Genomic DNA, 25,380 nt, shown 5'->3' with positions numbered 1-25,380 from the left:
TATTTTGATCTTTTTGGAAAGCAATACTTTCCTTACCTATGGTAATAGGCAAGGAAAATAAAAACAAAGCAACAAAATTTTGAGAGAAACAAAACACTATGTCCACCACATGAATTTCAAAATTCTATAAGAATAAAATTAAATAGATCTTTGGTTTAGTGATGATATATATTGATGAAGACTATTATATACAACATTGTGGTATAATGTTGCTGTCAAATTTTCACTAATTGCTCTTTGAAGTTGGAAAAGGTTGTAAACTGCTCTCCTGAAAAATAAGGGTCTTGTGCCTCCGAGGTACAGAAATATAAACATATAGACATAAATAGAAATGCAAAACCGTCGACTTTAATCTTAGACCTCACTTCGCTCGGTCAACTAGTTCTCACGTGTGGAGAGCATTCGCATTTTCAAATCCATTTTCAACACTGCTGTCTTCATCTCGTTGTCATTGCCAGGTAGGATGCAGTCGGTTGGTATCTGTCGTGTTGGCGATTTTATTTGATTTATTTTTGAGTCAAAAAGTTTAGGAGTTGAGTTTCTCGTTTAAAATGTTCTGTGGATCAGTTTTTAAACGTTTGAGGATTTCGTATTGCTCTAGTGTATTGAGTTCAGCTCCTTCAGTTTTTATGTGAAATATTTTTTAATTGTTGTTGATGTTTGTGTGTGTATTTGTATTCTAACTAAACTGACACATACGTTTTATTTAGTGGAGTCTATCAAATATGCTAAATTCATATCCATTGGCTTACCTGAGTATTTTATTATTTTATTGTATTCAATTCTGTGTCATAATCTGTATTTGATAAGGGGACATTGTTCAGTCTGTAGAGCATTGATTTGAATGCGGCAAGTTTGTGTTGGACTGACTTGTTTGAAGTTTGGTGAGTAAATTAGGGTGTCGTCTAAAGCTGCGTTTACAGAATCATTATAGAATCTATTACATTGCACATAAATTATCATACACATGATGAACATATGTCTTTGTCAAGTTCCGTTCAATCTGATAGGATCTTTAAGGATTAAAATATTAACATTTTGTTAATAACTTTGGTGAGAACGCAGCTTGACAATGTTGGTTTTCTATATAGTATGTTGAAGCTATGTTTGTTGCTTGAGCACTTTGAAATATTATGAGGTCCAGGAAGTTCAGTCTATTATTCGTTTAGTATTCAGATGTGAATTGGATACTTTTATTTATCATATTCATGTGTGATTGAAAAATCTCACTTTGTCTTTTGCCTTACCTCTCTTACCTTTGTCTTTATGAAACAAAAATTTTGAGTCTCACTTCAGAATCAACATTGATGTCATGACCTCTATCTACAGACGTTGCTCATTGGCAATAGAGAAAGTGTTTCATGGAATAACTATACCCTGCTCGGAAGTAGAATGAAGGGTGATTCTATAAACAAGTGTAATGAAGTTGAAATAATGTGTTAAACCAACTTTCATATAATTTACCTTCATTATGAAGAAGATATTAAAGCAGGAGTCCATCGTTATAATTAAACTCAATACCATTATCGTATATTGTGTACATCTGACGAATTTTTCATAACATCTGTATGAGAAATGAGAAAATAATAAAGATAATAGAAATAATTGTGTTCAATACATGGAAGAAGGAATTAAATGTGAGCTATGGGCTCTGGTCCATTAGGAGGTACCGGCTCTACCCAGAATTTCTTAAAAACAAGAGATTTCTATGGATACAAGTCAATAATAAGTTTTTGAACCATTTTTACGACACTACATTCTAATTTTCGAATAATTGTTATTAAAAACCAGTATTCACGTGTGTAGCGCTTTCGGATTTTCAAATCCATTTTCAACACAGACTGTGTTGGTTTTCATGTGTATTAGCACCTGTATCACATGTAAAATGGTCATTGAAGGCATTGGCAATTCCAAGCTGAGAATCGAGGAGAATCCCATCAACTATAAAATTGGGTAGCATGTATTTGGATTCGTATCTCCTTTCCAGATTCCACTGGAATGTCTTACTAGTTGCCCCGAATACTTGGTCTTAACTTGACTCCTGACTCTCGACTGGACCAATGGGAATGCTTGGTTAATACACGTAGCATGGCTATACGTTAAATAGTTATGTAGGAAATAGTTCACACTCTCATCAAGTGATTTTCATAACAATAGAATCGGCTCCAATCACACTCAAGAAAAAGACCAGAAAACCTGCTCCTGTCTCCAGCCGAAAATAATGACCTTTTCATGATGAACATTTGAATGATCTGTCGCTTCATCCAGTGAAATACTAAATTACAGATGGAAATTACTGAGATGTTGCATTTATTGAAATGCTAGTGAATTGATAATTATTAATAAACGAGAATCCAAATTAAATGCTGTAAATCACCCCGAAGACTTCTGCTACTGCAAATATTGACAGCAGGGTAAACAGCTAAATGGAAATTAATTTTTGAATAGTAGCGCTCATCGATCTTCCATCTAGCTGCTTACCCTGTTGTCAATATTTGCAATAGCAGAAGTCTTCAGGGTTATTTACTGCAATTAATTTGGATTTTTGATTAATAATAATTATGAATGCTAAATTCTTGGGCCAGGTGATCAGACAAAGAAATACCAATCACTATAGCAGAAAGTGCATTCACGTATTATTATTTATGGAACCATTATCCAAGAGGGATAATAACCCTTATTCACATATTTATTCACTTATCAAGTCTGCATATCAAAAGAGTTGAAAATTATTATGATTATTAAAATTTGGAGAGGTGGTGAATATAGAATATTCAAAAAATTGTACCCCAATCAAGAAAACTACAATAATCACTGTACAAAGAAATTGAAAATTGAGGGGAAGAAATACAAGGAAAAACTATTCTATATTGGTGAAGGAAAAAATGTTATGAGAAACTAAATATACTTAATACTAGAGACTATACTACATACTAGAAACCATTTATACAATATGAGAGAAGAGCAAGAGAAGAATCAAGAAATCACGAATAACATCCTAAGAATGAGGTGAATTAGATGCTGAGAATTACGAATATGAATGAGGTGAATGATAACAGAGCTAAGAATAAAAAGAAGTCAACTACATAATATGTTACTCTATATAAGTTGATGAGGTCTAGCGTGAGGAAAAATAGGTGTCTACATTGGGTGAAGCTGCTTACATGCCTTCTTGAACTGACTGGGATTCATATGAATAAGATCTGGGTTAAACCTATGGTAATTATAAAGATTCATCATGCGGTTGATAGGACAATTGAAGTGTCTTTTGGGGTCTCATTGGGGAGGAAGAAATCTGTCGGCCGGAACACCGTGAAAATATAGAAACAACGTTGAATAGCTCTAAAATAGAATACCTCAAAATTTCATGTTTAGCATATTCATTATAAACTCACCTACCTGTTTATGTACTGATGATATCGCACAATGAGTCCCATATTTCTTCTCAAATCCTCTTCATTTCCTTGAGTGTGCTCTACATTATAATGAGAAGTATTTCCATCTTCTAGAGTGATATCAGATGAGTACTTGATGTCATCTAACAAGATATAAATGTTCTCATAGTCTGCCATAAGTTTTTTTATGCTTTCTATTAGCGATGCATAGGCAGTGAACGCCTCCAGAGTGAAAAGAATTATTAGTAAGGATTGCAATAAGAATATATATGTTGAAAATGTAACCCGATCGAACTCTGGAGGAATGTAAGAGACATATGGAGAGGGAAATCCCCGTAGTTGATCCTCTGGATTCGTTTCTACTAATCTTACCAATGCATTTCTGAACATGAGTGACGAGTAACAACAGACAGTGCACGCCAGTGACATTTTATCTAACATTTCCAGTTCTTGTCTCTTCTTTTTGTAGTTCTCTACTATTCTGCCCCAGCTTCGAGAAGTCTCATCCAACTCATAACGATCAAACAAAACTTCTTCCTCAATTAAATGCGTCATTTCGATGTTCTCATCTGGTTTACTCGATCGTTCTACTGAACCACTGAACATGGTAATCACAAGCAATGCATCTTTAATCGCAATGAAACATTTCTCAAGGTTGTCTCTCTCATAAACGAATATCATCAACGTATTTGAAAGAGTTATTATTTCTAGAATTGTCATCAGGATAAACAATGTTGCATTGTTATTTCCATCATAGCGGAAATAATTAATGTACTGCCGCATTAAATCTGTGGTCCTCAAAAATATCTGAAAAAATGTCAAAAATATTTGTATAAAGAACTCGCAAGAGTATAATAGAATAATGAATAAAATATCGTAATAGCAAGAAAGGATTCATTCAATAATGAGCACGGTCTGGGAACACGAAAAAGTGGTAAATTGTTCCAGTTCCAATGGTAAATTGTTCAATCACGTGACTGGTGCAAATTGTTCCCATGGAACATCACTTCAGATCTTCAGTTCAAGTTTTTGGCGCGCACTTTTGAAACACGTAAAATAACAAAGGCCGCTGAAGTGTATTATCATAATAATTATTTCAATTATAATATCAATTTCATGATTCAAAGCAATCAATAGTACAAATTAAAATCAAGTAGCTGGTGCTGATGCAAATATTCTATGTTGGCTATGCTGTAAATGGAAACATTTTATTTTTTTCTATTATTATCATTATGTTGTCAGGACAGGTTGATTTTTTATAATAGTTCAATAGGCAATAGAATGGTTCAAAATGTGGAGAAAGCAGACGGTAGCTTGTTTTGCCTATGCTTGCGCAGAGAAGCAAGCAGACTACAGTTCAATCGACCAATGAGAGCTCTTCAAATAATGTAAACTGTCACAATTTACCAGGCTCCGACTGTGGGGCAGAAATTTGTTACTGGAACTATTTTCTGGAACAGAATATGCCAAATTGTTCCCATGGGACGCGGAACTTTTTACCGGGTAAATTGTGAATCGGACAATTTACTGTTTCATGTTCGCAGAATGGGCCCAATGACTTCACGAAAAAGTGTAAGAAGTTCAATAAAATCTCATATTCGCAAGCTCTTCAAATTACAAGAAAACTTTTTACAACAGTAGGCTACTCTTCGCTAAAACCTTCACTTATCAAATCAAATCAAATTGAAAACAATGCAATGTAGACTATGAATCATAAAAATAATAGACAAGCAAGAAATACATAACAAGATTCCAATAACACATAAACTCTTAAATTAAAATTAAATTGTTTTCTATGTGACAAAGCCAGCAAAGCCTAGGTTTGTGCGCTGGTATAGGTAGCCTACATAGTACTCAACTGATAGAGTTTGTAAGGAAAAATGTAAAACACTTTTATGTTCACAAAAAGATAAATGTTAGAGAGCGAGAGAAGAAGATGAAGAAGGGAAGAGAAGGAAGGATGAGAGGCGAAAGAAGGATGTGAGGAGAAAGAGAAAGAAAAGAAAATTGAGAAGTATATATAGGTACAGAACTTTTCAATTACTACAAGATATTATTGAATCCACCCTGCAATTTCATCCAATCCTCTATTACTTGCAAAGTTGACTTTGAGATCCTGTTTATGAGAAAATTTTCCGGTATACGATTGATCAATTTATGGCATATATATATTATGATCAAATTGCCTCCTAAACACAGTAAGTTAGGTCCGTTCCTTGTGCAGGAAAAATGGTAGGAGAACGAAAACTGTACTTTTTTACATGAGCTGTGAACATACTTCTATTTTTATTCAGGTATACAATTAAATTTTTTACAAAAATTTGCCTAAAGTACTTTTAAATCGCTTTATAATAGAGAGCTGGGGTAGCATCTTTGTTTGCCAAGTGCAGCCCTGATAATGTGTCTCTGGATCACTTCTATCTTTGTGAAATGGGTCCCCATACTCTTATCCCATATTGGAAGATGGCCTGAGCATGAGCAAAGTATACCATTTTAATAATTCTAATTTCGTTCAACTTGTTCTATTTATAAAATTCATGAATGATATTTTCCATTTTGCTGCAGGTGTTGTTAATGTGGATATTCTATTTTAAATATTCATCCAGATATAGTCAAATGTTTAAAATAATGTTCCAATGTTCAAATGTTTGAATGTTTAAATGTTTATATGTTGCGCCTTTACAGTGAAACGCGGTAATAGATTTTCATGAAATTTGACAGGTATGTTCCTTTTTCTATTGCGCGTCGACGTATATACAAGGAGCCTCCTTCATACGCCAATATAAGAGTAAAAATCAGACTATAGAATTATTCATCATAAATCAGCTGCAAGTGATTACACAGATATGTGGAGAAGCCATTCTATTGCTGTATTTCCATAAGGTCTGTAGTTTCAATCAGGTACTTGTGGATGAGAATACTGCGTGAGGTCTACTGTTCACAGAACTACTAGTACCAAAAGTAACAGTAGCCCCAATTGTCCACCTGCATGCGATCTGAATCATTCTATGTCATCCAGGTTCACTTCAAATGACTCACTTCTTGATCCCTGTATGTAGGTCAATAGTAGGTCATAGTAGGTCATAGGTCATAGTAGGTCAATTGAATTTACCAATAAGATTGGAGAGACTTTTGGAAATATGTTCATACACAAATAATCGTTTTGGGAAACATATAATCTATAACCAAAATATATTATTTTAACATCTTCAGATTGCAACTTCATCAACTACACATTAGAAAATCTATCTTGATCCGTGTCCACACTGAACAAAATGTTCGACAAACAGTTTGTTGAAAAAGCTCGGGCAAATTTTATTATGTATAACAAATAATGTTTGCCTGTGGCCAGTGTGGACGCGTCACCCAACAAAATATTTGTAAGTGGGAACAACAGGTTTTATGTTTTACTGCTGTTTTACACTAAGTAATTTTTTGTTTGACAAACAATGATTGTCCCAACTTTTTAAAATGTTTGTCCCTGAGCTCCTCAACAAACATGTTTGCCGAGCATGTATGTCGAACATGTGGACACGGCTTTAGGTATTTGTCTTATTGCTCTAAGCCTCTAACATAAGGAAAAAATAAAGTTTGTTCATCGTTTCTAATAATGTATCAATTAAATTGTTTTTTTTTTTGAGACTTTTCATTAAAAATAGGAATTATTTTCTAAAATAACGTACAGAAAATAATAAATTATTAAGTATATTGAGATGGAAATACATACCATATTGTAGTTTTTCAAGCTAAAAGCTGTTCCACAATATTGAAATGCACTATGATAATACAATCAAGTCGAACGGGTCTTCTCCATTGTGAAGACCTGTGAACCCAAATCTAATAATTCTCTGTAAATGAATTGAGGAATTCAAATTATAAATAAAAATTGAAATATTTCAAAGTGATATGAGACCTCGCATTGGAGCTGATTAATATTTCATTTTACACATTTAAAATACCATTGAATAAAAATTTCAAAAGACACGTAGGTGGTGAAAGCGAGAAAGTTTCTCAGAAATAGTTGAAATTATTTTTCCAATTGTCAAACGTACTCGGAAGAACGTATTTTGGCCTCTCAGGAGTTTCAAAGTCAAGGATAGCGACTTAATAGTATCCTCCATATGCTATCAATAGCTGGGATCAACAAAACAAAATACAGAACGTTTGAAAGATTCAGCAACTGCAAGCACATTATTATAAAAATCTGGTTTGGTGCACTCACACAACTTTCCTTGCCGTTATGAAAATATTGATCAACTGACGCTAGTGTGCTAAATGCGCAACTTCCCGCGCATCTCAATTTTACTTTTCTAAGATCTGAGCCAGCTGGTGACAGGACAATAGCGCTGGAGACACATGAAGTCTGCTATCTCTTCATAGTGAATGATTTAATAGAATCAACAGTTGCCAACAGTTTGCAATTGAATAATCTTATTTTCTCGAATTTCGAGCTTATTTTCAATTTTAGGTGAAAATGTTACTGAACATTAATTGTAGAGATTTTTACGTTCAATCTTTTCCACTTGAAAAATTTTGTTCAAATTGTATATGAAGCCTGATAATTGAGAATCTAAAATCAAACTTTGCATAGATGGTGCAGTGCTCCTTTAATTTTTACAGATATCAGACTTGTGGCAGTTGATAGAGCTTATCAATGACTTTTCTAGGTATGAATTTGATAAAAACCGTTGGAGCCGTTTTAGAGAAAATCGCGAAAAACCCTGTTTTTGACAACATTTTAGCCGCCATCTTGAATTGCATTTGATCGAAAATGTTCGTGTCGGATCCTTATAGTGTAAGGACCTTAAGTTCCAAATTTCAAGTCATTCCGTTAATTGGGAGATGAGATATTGTGTACACAGACGCACATACACTCATACACACACACACACACATACAGACCAATACCCAAAAACCACTTTTTTGGACTCAGGGGACATTGAAACGTATAGAAATTTAGAAATTGGGGTACCTTAATTTTTTCCGGAAAGCAATAATTTCCTTACCTATGGTTATAGGGCAAGGAAAGTAAAAATCAGACTATAGAAATATTCATCATAAATCAGCTAACAAGTGATTACACAGATGTGTGGATAAGCCAGTCTATTGCAGTATCTCCATAAGGTTTATAGTTTCAATCAGGTACTTGTGGATGAGAATACTGCGTGAGGTCCAGTTTTCACAGAATTACTAGTATCATAGAAGTTAAATTCCCTTTTAATCCTTCAACTCAGAAATTTTTTTCTGCACTACTAGGATATCGGTGATTATATTCCACATCTAATTCTGACGTTGAATTGAAAATTTGAGAAAGTTGCAATTTTACACGATTTAGCAACCCTGTAATATTTATTCGGATGGAGGACCAAGTCTCAACTCATTTTACACAGACTAAAATAAATCTACCAAGAGATCTTCTTTCCAGTCCAGACATCAGGTGAGGTATTTCTTCTTCTCATGCAAAATATAGTTCAGGTATGTGAAATAATAGCTAGCTGAATCGCCATCCTGTCAACAGCACTCCCGGGCGCATAACGCAACCCGCTTAACACGGGTAGGCAATGAATGCTCAAAAAAGGGTATAAAAGGAAAAATAAGGAAGGCAATTTTTGAAGATTTTACATTCATCAATAAAGCTTCTGAAAAATTCCTGGGAAAATGTGCAAACTTGTGAAATTTTACATGAAATTGAAAATTGTAGGTAGACGCTTTTTTTTCAAAAATGTCACACCTTTAAGAGCGAATATCTCCACAACTTTGAGAGGAGATAATTATAGAAAAAGTTGTTGGATCAATATCTTAGGAAATTATGTACGCTTCAATTTTGTACGGAATAGTCATATCCGTATGATGTATAGTTTTCAAGTTATATGGGTGAAACCAAAAAATACCCTTTAACCACCCCCACGATCTTAGCACAGTGGGTGGGGGTGTGGACTATTGATATGTTTACCTCCCCACAACCCTAAACAGAACTGCGGGGTCGAAAATTGTCATCCAATCGTTTTCTGTATAACCTTCCGTTGACCGGACTAAGAAGTATTAAAGTATATTAACTAGTAGTTCTGTGAACAGTAGACCTCGCGCTCAGTAAGTTACATTGACCTGTTGTTATGTTTTCTCAGAAATAAATGAATAATTTATCAATTTAAAATGTCCAGAAAAAATCCTAAATTAACATAGAGCTTTCTGTCCTGTCGTACCGTGACGTGTCGTCCCGAAATGTGAGTGTGAGCGCTGTTATCATGTCTGGCTGCCGTCGATACGCCAATCCAATTAAACCATCAGAGAACATTCTGTGTTGTGTTGGCGAAAAACCGGTGTGTTAAAATTAACAAAATAAACTACTATAATGCTGATTTCCTACAAACTTCATCTCTCACTTTTCATGATTTAAGGAATCAATTATTTAAATAATATTTGTTGCAATTTTAATCATCAGATAAAAAAATAAAAATGTAAAAAAAAATGTTTTCTATCAATAACTCCAAACTCCAAACTAGAATCATGGCCTCAGCTTATGGAAAGACAAAGTTAGTAGACAACCGTCTACTAACGTTCATGGAAAGATACATTTTCAAGATGTTTGATGTTTTTGAACGGGTTGTATTATAGTCCACTTGACAGCTGATTTATGATGAATAATAATTCTAAAGTCTGATTTTTACGGTAATATTGGTGTTCAGAGGAGACTCATTTTCCTTTTATATTATCGTTAAAATGCAAAATTTCAAAAAAAACGTATGTATATGTCGACGCGAAATTCAAAAAGGAACATACCTGTCAAATTCCATGAAAATCTATTGCTGCGTTCCGCTGTAAATGCGGAACATAAATATAAATATAAACATATAAGCATAAAGAGAAATGGAAAACCGTCGACTTAAATCTTAGACCTCACTTCGCTCGGTCAATAAAAGAAGATTACAAAAAAATGATTAAAGAGAGAGCACAAAGAGTATGATGATGATAGTAAAAATATATATTATATTATAATATAATTGAATCATAAAGAACCTTCATCTATTCAAATGCCTTTTCTTGGGTCGTGAATGATCGGAGTTGATTGTGACGGATCCTTGTCATGTTACATTGTGGAAAGTGATTCAGTTGCATTGGACTCTGAATAGACTGACATTGCCTCACCTGATATGGAGGATAAAATCTACAAAACTAACATGAATGTCCTGAGATTCTGTGGAGAGAGAAATGCGGAAAACATTGTAACATACAACAATTTCAAAATAATTTCAAGATATCTTACCGAATGAAAGTTGAAAAATAAATAGAATTTCTTTTATACGTATTTCTAAAGACTTATTGTATCTTTAATGAACTGCTCTACATTCTACATTATCCAAAGTGCATTGCAATCCTAAAAAAAAGTTGAAAACCATGAACTCAAATGCTGGTTAAAAGCTTTCTATTGAACTGATTCAAAACTTGGGCTTCCTTTAGGAAGTCACGGGAAGGAATGGCAAGTTCTCAAGTTTGTTTAGTCCTCGAATGAAATAAAGAGCCGTCACCTCATTGAGTGCCCATTAGTGACAATGATGTGGAAAATAAGGAACCACCCTTAAACATTTCCACCCTACAATTATCATGTCAATGTTTGATGAAACCTTCAATTTTCGGGTCCATGATTGGGTCATTACTCTTTAAATCCTGTTATTATCTGTGGCTTTTGCAGAAAATAATGATTACCAGAAAAAGAGCTGATTGTTAACACCAAAGTATAGCTTACTCATCAGAATAACAACATATAATTATCATGGTAGTGTAAAGCTTTTGTGCATGTCAAGAATAGAAACTTTTTGTTTATTAGGCCGAAATACGTCGTCATAGGGACGTTTTGGGGTGCATTGATTTTTATTTTTCAAAGTCAGATGCCAGCCAGAATCGCTGGGCGACCCAGGACAAGATGGATGGATGTGGTTGACCAGGATGCGGCAAAGGTTGGAGTGCAGGGATGCATTGAACAGAGATGCTTGGAGGAGAAGATTGAGCGAGGCTGTGACCCGTACTGGGTTGTAGAACCAAATAAGAAGATTGATAATGCAAATACCTGTAGCTTTGAGCGTGCTTTTCTCACACAACTATTACTGCAAAACATTTCTGTGGAAATGAATCTGTGAGTATTTTCATAGATGCAGCACTATATGTTAAATATAATCTCTTGATTTTTCCTAAAACTTACTTCAACGGCTGTATTATTTATTAAAGATTTCTCGAGGTGTTCCTAGTCAATCAATCAATCAATCTTCCATTGGCAAAAAACATAAAAATATTACAAACAACGTTATTTTGTACAATAGCTTATACAAAGACCGACAATACAATTAGTACCAGTAAAAATAATACAATATATATAATAGCAGACACAAAGACTCCTAACAGCATCTATATAATACGAGAGAGTAGGGTTGTGTGTTGTTCGTTTGTTCGCATCAAAACATGTTAACTTGTGGATTGCATACCGGAAAAACGGGAATGATTTAGATCTCCAAATTTTGCACATAGATTCTAAAATATCAATCTCGTGCACCTGGAAGCCCAAATTTTAATTTTCCTTCTAGATTTTTCTGAATTAATGTTTAAACTTCATTAATGGTACATTCGATTTCATTAAAAAATCACCAAATCACATGGTCGAAATTAAAAAAGGAACATCTGTTTCTATATTGCTTTCTACCTGAAAAACATAGTTTTGAAACTTCGTTTTCCTGATGCAATGTTTAGGCCTACACGTGGCATTGATTATTAATTTTTCAGCTAGAAAAATTTTTGAGACAAAGTGCTAAATGAACGTCTACAGTTTCATCAATGCTGTATCGGCAATATGAAAAGGCATGCAGTTAATATGTCTTTGAATGAAGGTTTTGTTATTTACATAAGAAATTATATTCTTCCATTTTTATTTAATTTAAATTTCAAAATTATTCGAGCCCTGATAGAATGACTGACTCACTGTACAGTCAGTCGAAAATTTTAATATTGGAATGAGGGGTATTTTGTCAAGCTAAGTAGAAAAATAAGGTTATATTTATGCACCTATCTTCAAATGGAAAATGAGTTTTGTGGGTTTTCAAAACTCCCTCTGAAAGGGAAACTATTCAACTTATTCTATCTTTTAGTAAAATAACAATGATCATCTATCCATGTATCATCTTCTATACTATAACTAGCAAGAGCCTGTGCTTCGCAAGGGTCTATTTTAAAACTTGACAAAATGAAAACTTGACGTAATGAATTATATAAATCTAAAGTGTAGGTCATATCTAAATTCACAAAGAGCTCGATTCTTGTTGGCAAGATAGATGTTATTCAATGCAGAAATCATTGTTATTTTACTAAAAGATAGGATAAAATGAATAGTTCTCTTTCAGGGGGAGTTTTGACAACCCACAAAACTCATTTTTCATTTGAAGAAATAATATCAAAAAGGTGCATAGGACCTTACTTTTTGTTCAGCTTGCCAAAATACCGCTCATTTCAATATTAAAATTTTCGACTGACTGTACAGTGAGTCAATCATTCTACAGTATCAAGGCTTGAATAATTTTGAAATTTTAATTAAATAAAAATGGTAGAGAATAATTATCATGTAGATATCAACACCTTTATTTAAAGACATATTAACTGCATGCGTTTTCATATTGCCGATAAAGCATTGATAAAACTGTAGACGTTTATTTAGCAGTCTCAAAAACTTTTCTAGCTGAAAAATTTATAATACATGCCACGTGTAGGCTCATACATTGCATCAGGAAAACGAAGTTCAAAACTATGGTTTTCCTAAACATATGTTTTTGAGATAATTTCTTTGATGCAGCTGTTTCACATTCACCATTATAAATATTATACAGCGTTTGTGAAAATAAAAATATTTATTGATTACCAAAACAATACTATTATTATATTAATGATAATAATTAATTATCAAAACAATACTTTTATTATATCAATAAATATAATATTATTAAACATATTTATCAATTATCAGAACAATATTATTGAGGTTGAGTGGAATCAGGTAGAAAGCAATAACAGAACAGATGTTCTTTTTTGAATTTCTATCATATTTTTTCAATTCAATTTTTTTTTTCAATTTTCAATTTATTAAAAACACACAAAACAAGACAAAACAAAATTACAGAGATTTACGAAACAAATAAAACACAATAAAATGTTACAAATATAAAAAACCATGGACTTAGTGTTTGGGTGTGTTGGAGAAGAGAAAAAAAGAGAGGAAGATACCTAGCCAACTATGGTTTCCCATGTAATAGGCAGGCAAAGAAGAGAAGAGAAGTAATGAGGAAAAAAGGAAGGGAGAAATGGGGGAAGGAAGAAAACAGAGGAATAGGTACTCAAAATAAAGGTAAGCGAGTCCACTGAAAAATGAAAAAACTAATGAAAAAAAAAATGCTGGAGCAGAAATCTCGAGTCATATATCTAAATGGAAGAAGAAATTACTGTATGTCCAGTTTTTTATATCCAGTTTAATTTTTCCGCTGATCTTATTGTCCATGAGAAAGTGATTCGGAATGAGGTTTATTATTTTAGTACCTATGTAAATTAATTGCCTCCTTATACATTCAATATTAGTGTTATAGGTTACATATTTGTTAGCAGTGGCCCTTAGATTATAATAATTAAGAGTAGAGTTTATTGTGAGAGGAAAATCGGATCTATATTTTATTAAGTACTCAATTACGGTTTTTATGTATAATTGACGTATAGTCATGACCTCAAAATCACTAAAAACCATATCCGTTGGATAGAGCCTGGGTTTGTTTAATATAGTTTTAATTATCAGTTTTTGTGCTACAAATAATTCAGCAATATGACAGTTGAAACAGCCTCCCCAAACAACTATGCCATACTGCAGAATAGACTTGACTAGAGCATGATACATCATTTTCAGGTGGTTCTTATTAAGAATTCTGTTAACTTGGTAAAATTTAAAGGATAAATATCTAATTTTTCTACATATGTATTTAATATGAACATCCCATTTAAGGTTTTCATCAATTATAATTCCCAAATACTTATTATTATTGACTTTTTTAATGGTGGGACAATCACAATTACCCAAGTTTAAATTGCACTGAGAATGGAGTCTCAAATCTTGATTCTCGTTAGGCTGCCCTACTCTATTTGCAGAGAAAGTAATGTAATTAGTTTTTTCAATATTTAAACTTAAGGTATTCTTATCTAACCACTTCTTAATTAAAAGCATATTATTTTCAGCTATAGTATGAACTTCATTCCATGAATTTCCGTGAAAAATAGCTGCAGTATCATCTGCAAAGGATATCACAGTTGAGTTTAGAAGTCTTAAATTTAAAAAGTCATTTACATAGAGTATGAAAAGGATGGGAGAAAGTACAGTACCTTGAGGAAGACCATAAGAAGTTAAGTTAGTTACACTAGATTGATTATTTATGGTTAGGGACTGGGTTCTGTTACTCAGATAGCTTTTGAACAATTTAAGCGAGACTCCTCTGAAACCATAGGACTCTAGTTTATTGAACAAAGTATTATGAGGTATTGTATCAAAAGCTTTGCGTATATCCAGGAAGACCGCAATAGTTTTCTTATTGGAGTTTATTTTATCAGATAAAGTATTGATGAATTTTATTAGAGCGTCAGATGTACTTTTACTATTTTGGAAACCGAATTGGTTCTTGTTGATTATTTTGTTAAGATTCAAGAAAGAAACAACTCTTGACTTTATTAGTTTCTCCATTATTTTAGCAAGGTTGCTGATAAGACTAATCGGTCTATAATTACAGGGATTAGTCGGGTCACCTTGTTTGAATAGAGGTTTTATTTTGGCTGATTTGAGGTGCTCGGGAAAATATCCCTCCTCAAAGCATCTATTAAAAATGAAAGCGAGAGGTTGAGATATAAAGTTTGCTATTTTCTTCAGCGTAATATTACCTAGACCATCAATACCAGGACTGCAATTGTTCTTTAGATTTTTAATAGTTGCCTCAACTTCAACTGGGCACGTTGGTCTCATAAAAAACGTATTATCGATCTGTATTGCAGGAAATCGATCACCAGTATTATCAGGGATATTGATAGTTTGAGCTTGTAATTTACCCACATTTGTGAAATAATTGTTGAGGGAGTGAGCATCAAGTTCAGTACTCTTTTCCTTGATACTGGCCTCACCTATAACCTCGTTTATGCACTTCCACAACTTCATGCTGTTGTTATTACAATTTTCAATTTTCCCTTTATAGTAGACTTCCTTTGCATGATTTATGATCTTATTCAAACCATTACGATAAGCCTTATATTCATTCTTTAAGATATTGTTATTAGGATCTCTTCTGAGTCTAGAATGCATTTTGTCCCGCGTGATTATTGATCTTATGATGCCTTCAGATATCCAGGCTTCAGGGGACGAAGTCTGTTAGGTATCACTTTTACCTTCTTGCATTGATTGATGAGACTGGTCAAACGATCGACAAATTTATCCATAATAGTGTCAATGCTTCCATTCACGGTATAGATTTCTCCCCAATCTTCATTCCTTATGCGTTCCAATAGTGCATGATAGTTGGTTCTAGTTAATGTGTTTATCAATACGTTTCTATTATCCTTATTGATAGGGACCTTCACCAAGTTCAGTACAACCGCGTAGTGGTCAGTTATGGTTGTCCTAAATATAACTCCTTTAGTGAACATAGAATGGTTGCCTGAATTTTTATAAAAAATGTGGTCAATGCAAGAATTTGTTGTGGTTGTTACTCGGGTATCACCATTTATGTAAGACTTATAGCCATTACTATTGAAAATATGCAGATAATCTTGAACAGGAACACTAGTTGAATGTGTATTTATATTCATGTCTCCCGCCACACATACATTTATTCCATTAGGAATTTTACTGATTTCATTACTCAGACTATTAAGAAAATTATCAATATTTTGATTACTTGGTGATCTATAAACCCCAATCACCTTCACAATAAAATCATCAATTCTTAAGTCAGCACTAACTACATTGGCATCAGAGATATCGAGTGAAACTTCATTGAATCCTATGCAATCTTTTATGTACATGCATAATCCATCACATTTATTCTGTTTAGTGTACTTATTTATTGCCGTATATCCAGGAATGTTGAAAATGAACGGCATATCTGCAGTCAACCAGGTCTCAGTTAATATTATAATGTGAATATCAGTTTTCAATTCATTGAGGCAGCAAATAAACTGATCGAAATTAGCATTCAAACTACGTATATTCATAGACATAATATTGAAACACTCAGCATCTTTATTTCTGTCCTCGTGAAAGTGATAGTTCAAATAATCGTCGATTACATCTGTTTCATTTTCTGTTTCTAAAATATTAAGAACCTCTTCAGTGTCACTCATAACTTATATCATCAGGTCCACTTCTCTTTTCCTTGTTCCATTCAACAAGCCCCTCACTATCTATGAATTTAAGTTTTTTAATTAGTTTGTCCACAGCATCATCTACCAGACTGGTTGTTAAGTACCTGAAAGTTTCAGTGTGTCTAGACAAGGCAACAATCGCATGGGGCATGCTGTTATAGATTTCATTCTCCTTGTACTTAATTCTGATTAGAATAACATTTTTATGAGTTAGCCCTTGTGCTTCGTGGATTGTGTGAAGTGCAACATCCTCTCTCCACTTTATAGTATCACCCACCATAAGTTTTTCTTCTTGGGTGAATGTTAATATCAAAGTGTCGGGTTGTATCAGATGGTATTCCCCATTTCTGTAAGTAGGCAGAATTGAGATAGCTCTTTCATTAAGCGTCGTAATATTTCCATAGACAGTGGAAAGGACAAAACAAACATCGATAGGACATCTACGAGTTACCGTTTGTTTTGTAAAAGGTTCGCAGAATTCTGAAATTTTATGCCATCTTGTGGCATAATTACTTCTCTCAATGTAGGGTATTTGGTTTGCGTCACCAACTACAATTATTTCTGAGGCCTTACTCAAGTTAGCAATAAAACCGATGTAACCCGCATGCATAAGTAGAGCTTCATCAATAAAAACTCTATTGTATGTTTTATTCTGATTATGATTTATTATATATGAGCCAACTGTCCTGTAATCAAGCTTAAGACGATTACAATGTTTTCGACCATACCTTTCAATGACAGTTTCACGGATTGCTTTAATACCTGCCCGTGTTTGAGTGAGTACTAGATCCTTGCCAGGCTCATGATGCGAGACTATAAAGTAAGATTTACCACAGCCGGGAACACCGTCATACCACTTTATTTTAGGAAGTTTACACTCATGAAGAGTTATTCTATTTATAGTTTTTATTAATTCGCTATTCAGCATAAGTGTAGTATTACGTGTGACTAAAACATATCGTTCTTTAGTAGAGAATTTTAAAGTATCCTCTTGAAATTCTACGTAACTTCCACCCTGCTCCAAGCAATATCCCATTCGGTATTTAGAGTTTGTTTTGAATAGGAATCTTTTCAAATTATTATCATAGATGTTCATATTGTTATTCAGGACGCTTATTAGTTCATCACCTGATATTGACATGTTTCTATGCGTGATCCTAAGAAGAATATTTTTATATATTTTAGCATTTTCGTTATCAGTGTTTTGAAGTAGGGTCCGTAATTCAATCATAGAGTTTATGAATGCTTCACGTTTATTATTACCTTCAAAGAATCCCACAGGGTACTCAACTCCCGGACTATCAGATAGCTTAGGTATATTAAGAAAATTAATTTCACAATAACCTCGATAATAAAAAATAAACTTCAAATCTCTAGCTCCTATGACAGTACTCAAGAGTTCAGTGGCAGGAATATCAAAATAAGTTTCACCAAGATTGTTAAAAGAATCAATTCCTATAATCAAAGGGTAATTGAATTTACTCCAATCATTTATTCTATTCAAAAGATCAATAAGTACCCCATTTTCACCATCATTTAATATGAAAATAGGAATGTTTTTATCAGAAAACAAAACTCTTATACAATTAGAATCTCGTAACACATTCAGGCGATTCCATTCTTCAAGAGAGAAATATTTTTTATTTCTAAGCAGAGAGAGTCCTTTGGATGTTTTAATACTATTTCCTATTTTTGTAAAAGATATCATAACATCAACCCTCTCACCAAAATTATAAACCAGACTTATCTTACTTTTATCAGTATTAGTTGTTACGTAGAAACTAACAATTTTGTTAAGGATGGAATTTAAAGTAATCATTTTGTGTTGGGTTGATTGCTTGATTTTACTATCACTATTATTTTTATCTATCCTCAGTATATTGAATATTTTTCTTTCAGATTCCATAATCAGTTCTATCAATTATTTGTTGTAACGCTTTTTGATAGGAAGGGCACTCTCTGTCACCTACTTTGTGATCGAAAGCTTTTTTATCATTGCGGCAATTTAAACATGAGGGCTTTTTGTCTTTATTAGGGCACTCTTTAACATCATGTCCTGTAGTGGAACAGTGAGCACAGGTGTTTTGTGCTTGAGTGCAATGCTTACTGATATGTCCAATTTTTTGGCACTTGAAGCAACGAGAGACGGCAACATAGTCTCCAACTCGGCACACCCTCCAATCAATACCAATCCGCGATTTGTTAATAAATTCTTTTCTTAATTCACCAGTGCACTCCACTACCCAGTGCACGGTGTTTTTGTTTTTCGGTCCTATTTTAAAAATCGGCCTAAAGTTTTTCAAGAAATTTTCCCTACTCAGTGACGATGACTCGAGATTTCTCTCATAGACATCGTTTGCCAATTCAGCAGCAGTTATATCTGCAGCGACGTGATACAGAATTATTCTTGGCAATTTGGATTGTGGCTCGCTTACCTTTATGTTTGGATGTTGCAGGACCTTATCACCCAAAACATTTTCCTTATTGGCCCTTGGGTGAAGCACCAACAGCACACCCCCACCACGGACATCAACAGCTTTTTTAATGTTCAAATTTTGTTCACGGGTGATGTTCTTCTTTATTGTTTCTCGAATTTTTCCGCTTTGTTTCTTTTCCGTTCCATTTATTTTTGCTGGCTTCAGGATGATCACATTCTCCTTGGGCGACAGCTTCTTGGTCCGGGGCGGAGACTCCCTGGCTGCAGCAGTGGAGGCGGCACTCGATAATGTAGAAGGTGCGGTCCTCTTCTTTGGCAGTTGCACGGCCTCAGCAAATGAGATCGACTTGTTGTGGCTTTTTGCAACTTCACTTGCTAGTTTATTCACACTCTGCTCCAGAGTGTGAATTTTTCCAAACATTTCCGCGTTGTTATCTTGTATATGTTGCTTAACGTCTATTCTTTCGATACTTATGTTAAGTTCATTGCATTATTTTGTTATTTCCAATGATTACAACATATGTTAGAATATCACATGTCAATAAATAAAAATTATCTCATTTCCATATGGCACTCACCTTACCATGTTCATAACCTTACTTAATAGGATCCTTTTCCATCCTTTGAAACCCTTAGAGGCAAAATATTTAAAAATCCGTTCTTAGTGCGCGTCTAGCATGTTTGAAGAATATTTGTGCAAAGTTTCAAGTCTGTAGGACAATTAGTTTGAGCTGTAGTGTGATTTTACATCAAAATTTTCGAAAAATGCCCTCTCCTGGACCCCCCTGTGCTCCTGATCGAGATTTTTCTGCATAGATCTAATTTTTTTTCGTAGCTGAACAAAAAAGTTCCTCATGACTCTGCTGTGAAATGAGCGGTTCAAAAGTACAAAATTTTGGGGGGGGCCCCAGCTCCCTCAGGGGGGCAAATTTCTGAAAATCCTTTCTTAGTGGATGTTTTCATGCTACCATAAACAATCGTGCAAAATTTCAAGCTTTTAGGCTCAGTAGTTTGGGCTGTGGTGTGATTTCAGTCTGTCGGGGCTTAGCCTTTTATAAGTATATAAGAGAAGAGAAGAGAAGAGAAGAGATAAAGGGAAAAACTGGATTATAAACGTAGCCTATACAGGTGTAAAGTATAGGGAAATTAATTATGTTTGACGCATTATCACGTCAGAACTACTGGACTGATTACTTGAAATTTGTTTGAAATTTGCAACACATTTTCAACTTGAAATTTTGCATATAGATTCTTGCATAACCGAGGGTGGTTGTAGACCAATTTTAAATTCTTCAAGATTTGATTACATCAAGTTTTCAGTTTGTCAAGTTTTCAATCATTTGTCATGCTTCCAGTATATATGGAAGCAGCAGAAGATTTCTCTTAAAAGGGAAATTAGAAGATAGGTATGATTGGGGATCCTTTTCGAATGATAAAAACAGGTTTTCCGTCACACCCAAATTTTTTCCATCATTTTGGAACCGTCATATGATACATGATTCTGATACAGGATTTCCAGAAAAAATGTATGGTGAAAACCGCACATCGATATCTCAAACCTTTCAAAATTTATTCTCATTAATTTCTTTTATTATAGTATAGAAGATGATAGATAGATAGATGGATATTTCATCCATCTATCTATCATCTTTTATCTTTTATACTTCAATAAAGGAAAGAGCTTGCTGAAACACGTATACACGTGTAAAGGACAGGAACATTATGTTTGACGCATCATCACGTCTGAAACTACTGGACTGATTTACTTGAAATGCTGTATATAAATTCTTAATCAACCGAGGATTTGTACAGGCCTATTTTTAATTCTTCTAGATTTCATTACGTCAAGTTTTAAAATAGACCCCTGCAAAGCACGGGTTACCTGCAAGTCAACAATATAACACAGTAAGCTTTGGGCAGAAACTGTCTCACAGAATTCAGGCACCTTTCCAGTAGCAAATCTCTCAAGTGAGTCTTAAATTGTTGAACGTTCAACGTTCGAATGTCCACATCAAGTTCATTGGATAGCTTTTCCGACATGTATTTCCAATTTTTCTGAGAGCTTGTATGAATATTGATCGCTCTCAATAACTCTGACATTACGGCTGCCTCTTGTGGGACAACTACTAAGGATATCACTTTTGACTCTGAAACTACTTGGGTGCTTTTTAACATGTAAACAAAACGAAAACACATAAAGTGAAGGCAGAGTCAATAACCTTAATTTACAGAATGTAGTGAGTAGTATGATTTTACCTATTCTGGAACAAGTATCTCAGCTATGTAAGATTACAGGTCTAAGTCAAAGGTCAAAGGTCAAGGTCGATTGTAAAAAAACTTGAAAAAACTTAGGGGAAGAAATTAAAAAATAGAAAAAGAGAAAAAGAAAAATTAAAAAGAAATTATTTTAAAATATTGAAAAATATTGTCACAAAGTGAATTTTTGTGACGGACGTAGAGCCGTCGTCTAATGTATAATTTAGCGAATTTATTCTATTTTAGAATAAGAATAGGGTCGACTGCCAGATATATTTTGTTGGATTTGTAGTTGTGTATGTACATCATCACCATCGCTGTCAACCCCTATAAATCATCAGCAACAGATTCATCATAACATAACAGAAATTTCCAGATCTTGTTTACCACTCTGAGCGTTCTTGTATTTAGTATTGCAGCAGCAGCAGCTGTATCATCAAAGCGATAGGCAACTACCGAGTTGAGTCGGTATCGTTCTTTTTGTAATTTCTGGTGAGAAATATTGTTTACCGGCCTGATTTAGTGTAGTAATTAGTATCATTGTCATCATTAGCTACACCCTTAACATCAGGAGCAGCTGAGTCAAACCCTGTCACATGACCAGTGGCGTGATCGTCTTTTCAGACTCCCATTGGTCGGCAATCTCTTTTCCCCCGGCCTCCTAATTTTCAGCGACCCCGTACTGCTTCAAGGAGACCCGGGAGAGGTGAGTTGTTCGGTGGTTGAGCATGAGATTGGGTCGCGAATCTCCTCTCCTTACGACGTTCCTGGTACTAGTTATTTCTAGGGGAATTATTCTATTTTGTGTTAATATAGAATATTGTAGGACGAGTTCCGAACAACTCGAAGTTAGAACTTCCTGGGGGATTTTCTCTCTTGTCGGTTATTTTTCCTAAATTCGTATCATTGGGGGTGAATGAGTTATCCTTGGTTTTGAAACCTGTAAGGGATCTTAAGTTTGTACTACAAACAGTTAAGTGGGAAATTTAACTAGGCTCTTGTAGCAGGTTATTTTTGAGTACTTAATTTATAAGTCTCGACTCTGTCGCTTCATGACGTTCAAGTTTAATACGGGAAGTGGGGATCGGTTCGCTATTCTCCGTATCAGTATCCACGTCGATTCAGGTAATTGTATGTCAGGACTGGTAGTCCGTATATTTTTCCTTCTCTGTAGTAAGGTGGCCTTCAGTTTAAAGAGTAATTTTTCTCCATTGAATTTTTATTCTTGTAGGGAAATCCCTGTCCTTTTTAAGAATAGTTTTTCTCAATTAATTTTTATTCTTGTGGGAACAGTCACAGATTGGCCCTTAATAACCGGCGAGCAGTCACCAGATTAGCGCGGAAATCCTGTTTAGCAGTTTCAGAATTGCTGAAAATCCTTTCGCAGCTGCAGGCTCGCGATTCAGAGATCCGACACCCAAACCTCATCCTCCAAACTTTAATTATCATAAAATTGAAATAGATATACTATGTTCAGCTAGCAGGTCCAGCCTGCTGAGAGCTAGAGCGCAATTCTCAGATTGCGGATTATTGAGCAGATATTATTATGTTGTAATCTCTACAACTGGAGAATAATAATAGAGTACATGATACTATTTACAAGTATGCCAAGCTTGGCATTAAAATCACTCGAAGCTCAAGGGTAGCAGAAACACTTTGTGTGATGGACGAGTCAGAGTTCCTTGTTGAGTCTTCAAGTGGACCACTAGTACATCCTTTCCTGGATAATGTGGGCGAAAGTAGGATCAATAATGCGGGCTAGTGGCCATGTGAGAGGTGGAGTAGGTTGATGGACCATGACAAGATCTCCAACCTGTAGATTGTGATTAGCCTTGTTTCATTTGGTTTTCTGTTGAAGGGTATGGATGTATTCCAAAAGCCATCTCTTCCAGATGTGTTGATGGAGTGCTTCAAAAAGTTTCCAGTGTTTGAGGCGATTGAGGTTGACATCTTGAAAATCTTCTTCAGGAATGGCAACCAATGGTGATCCAGTCAAGAAATGACCTGGTGTTAGGGCTGATTTATCAGTTGGATCTTTTGACATCAGAGGAGTAAGAGGTCGAGAATTTAGTATTGCCTCTATTTGAGTGATGAGCGTAGTGAATTCAAGAAGTGTCAGTATTTGTTGACCAATGACATGACGGAGGTGGTGTTCGATACTCTTGATGGCTACTTCCCAGAGGCCACCCTGATGAGGAGCGGCAGGTGGGTTGAAGTGGAAAATGATGCCTTGGTGAGCAGCAAACTCAGAAAGTAGGATTCGTTTTGACTTGAGAAGAGCCTGGAAGATATTGTTAGCACCAACAAAATTTGTCCCACAGTCAGAATAGAGGTTTTTACAGAGGCCACGCCGAGAAACAAATCTCTTCAAAGCAGCAATGAATGCTTAAGAGGACAAGTCAGTTACTACTTCAATGTGGATTGCTTTTGTCACCATGCATACAAAAGCACAGATGTAGGCCTTGGTGATAGAAGTGGAGCATAGATTATGCACCTTTTATGTTAAATGGACCATCATAATTAATTCAGTATTGAGAAAAAGACGAAAGGGACTCGAGGCTGAGGTAGTTGTCCCATTTGGTGGAATATGTCAAGGCGAGGTTTATGTCGAAAACAGACATGGCACTTGAAAATTCGAGCATGGATTCGACATGTTGGGCAAGGAGAGATTGAATTAATTGAGCTCCAGAGTGTAGATATTGTTTGTGGTAGGAATCAATCAGGAGGTTGACCACATGATGATGTTTTGGAAGGATGACAGGATGTTGAAGATCCGCTGATGAATGAGATTGATTTAAGCGACCTCCAACTTGCAGGAGACCAGGAGACGCCTCAAAGCATCTAATAATTATAATTTCAGTAACTTCATGAAGTTTAACAGATTATCTCGCTATTGGTCGGCAATCTCTTTTCCCCCGGCCTCCTAATTTTCAGCGACCCCGTACTGCTTCAAGGAGACCCGGGAGAGGTGAGTTGTTCGGTGGTTGAGCATGAGATTGGGTCGCGAATCTCCTCTCCTTACGACGTTCCTGGTACTAGTTATTTCTAGGGGAATTATTCTATTTTGTGTTAATATAGAATATTGTAGGACGAGTTCCGAACAACTCGAAGTTAGAACTTCCTGGGGGATTTTCTCTCTTGTCGGTTATTTTTCCTAAATTCGTATCATTGGGGGTGAACGAGTTATCCTTGGTTTTGAAACCTGTAAGGGATCTTAAGTTTGTACTACAAACAGTTAAGTGGGAAATTTAACTAGGCTCTTGTAGCGGGTTATTTTTGAGTACTTAATTTATAAGTCTCGACTCTGTCGCTTCACGACGTTCAAGTTTAATACGGGAAGTGGGGATCGGTTCGCTATTCTCCGTATCAGTATCCACGTCGATTCAGGTAATTGTATGTCAGGACTGGTAGTCCGTATATTTTTCCTTCTCTGTAGTAAGGTGGCCTTCAGTTTAAAGAGTAATTTTTCTCCATTGAATTTTTATTCTTGTAGGGAAATCCCTGTCCTTTTTAAGAATAGTTTTTCTCAATTAATTTTTATTCTTGTGGGAACAGTCACAGATTGGCCCTTAATAACCGGCGAGCAGTCACCAGATTAGCGCGGAAATCCTGTTTAGCAGTTTCAGAATTGCTGAAAATCCTTTCGCAGCTGCAGGCTCGCGATTCAGAGATCCGACACCCGAAACCTCATCCTCCAAACTTTAATTATCATAAAATTGAAATAGATATACTATGTTCAGCTAGCAGGTCCAGCCTGCTGAGAGCTAGAGCGCAATTCTCAGATTGCGGATTATTGAGCAGATATTATTATGTTGTAATCTCTACAACTGGAGAATAATAATAGAGTACATGATACTATTTACAAGTATGCCA

The sequence above is a fragment of the Nilaparvata lugens genome, chromosome 9 (genome assembly GCF_014356525.2).
Source record: "Nilaparvata lugens isolate BPH chromosome 9, ASM1435652v1, whole genome shotgun sequence".
In the NCBI taxonomy this organism is placed as follows: Eukaryota; Metazoa; Arthropoda; class Insecta; order Hemiptera; family Delphacidae; genus Nilaparvata; species Nilaparvata lugens.
Note: the sequence above shows the minus strand (reverse complement) of the source record.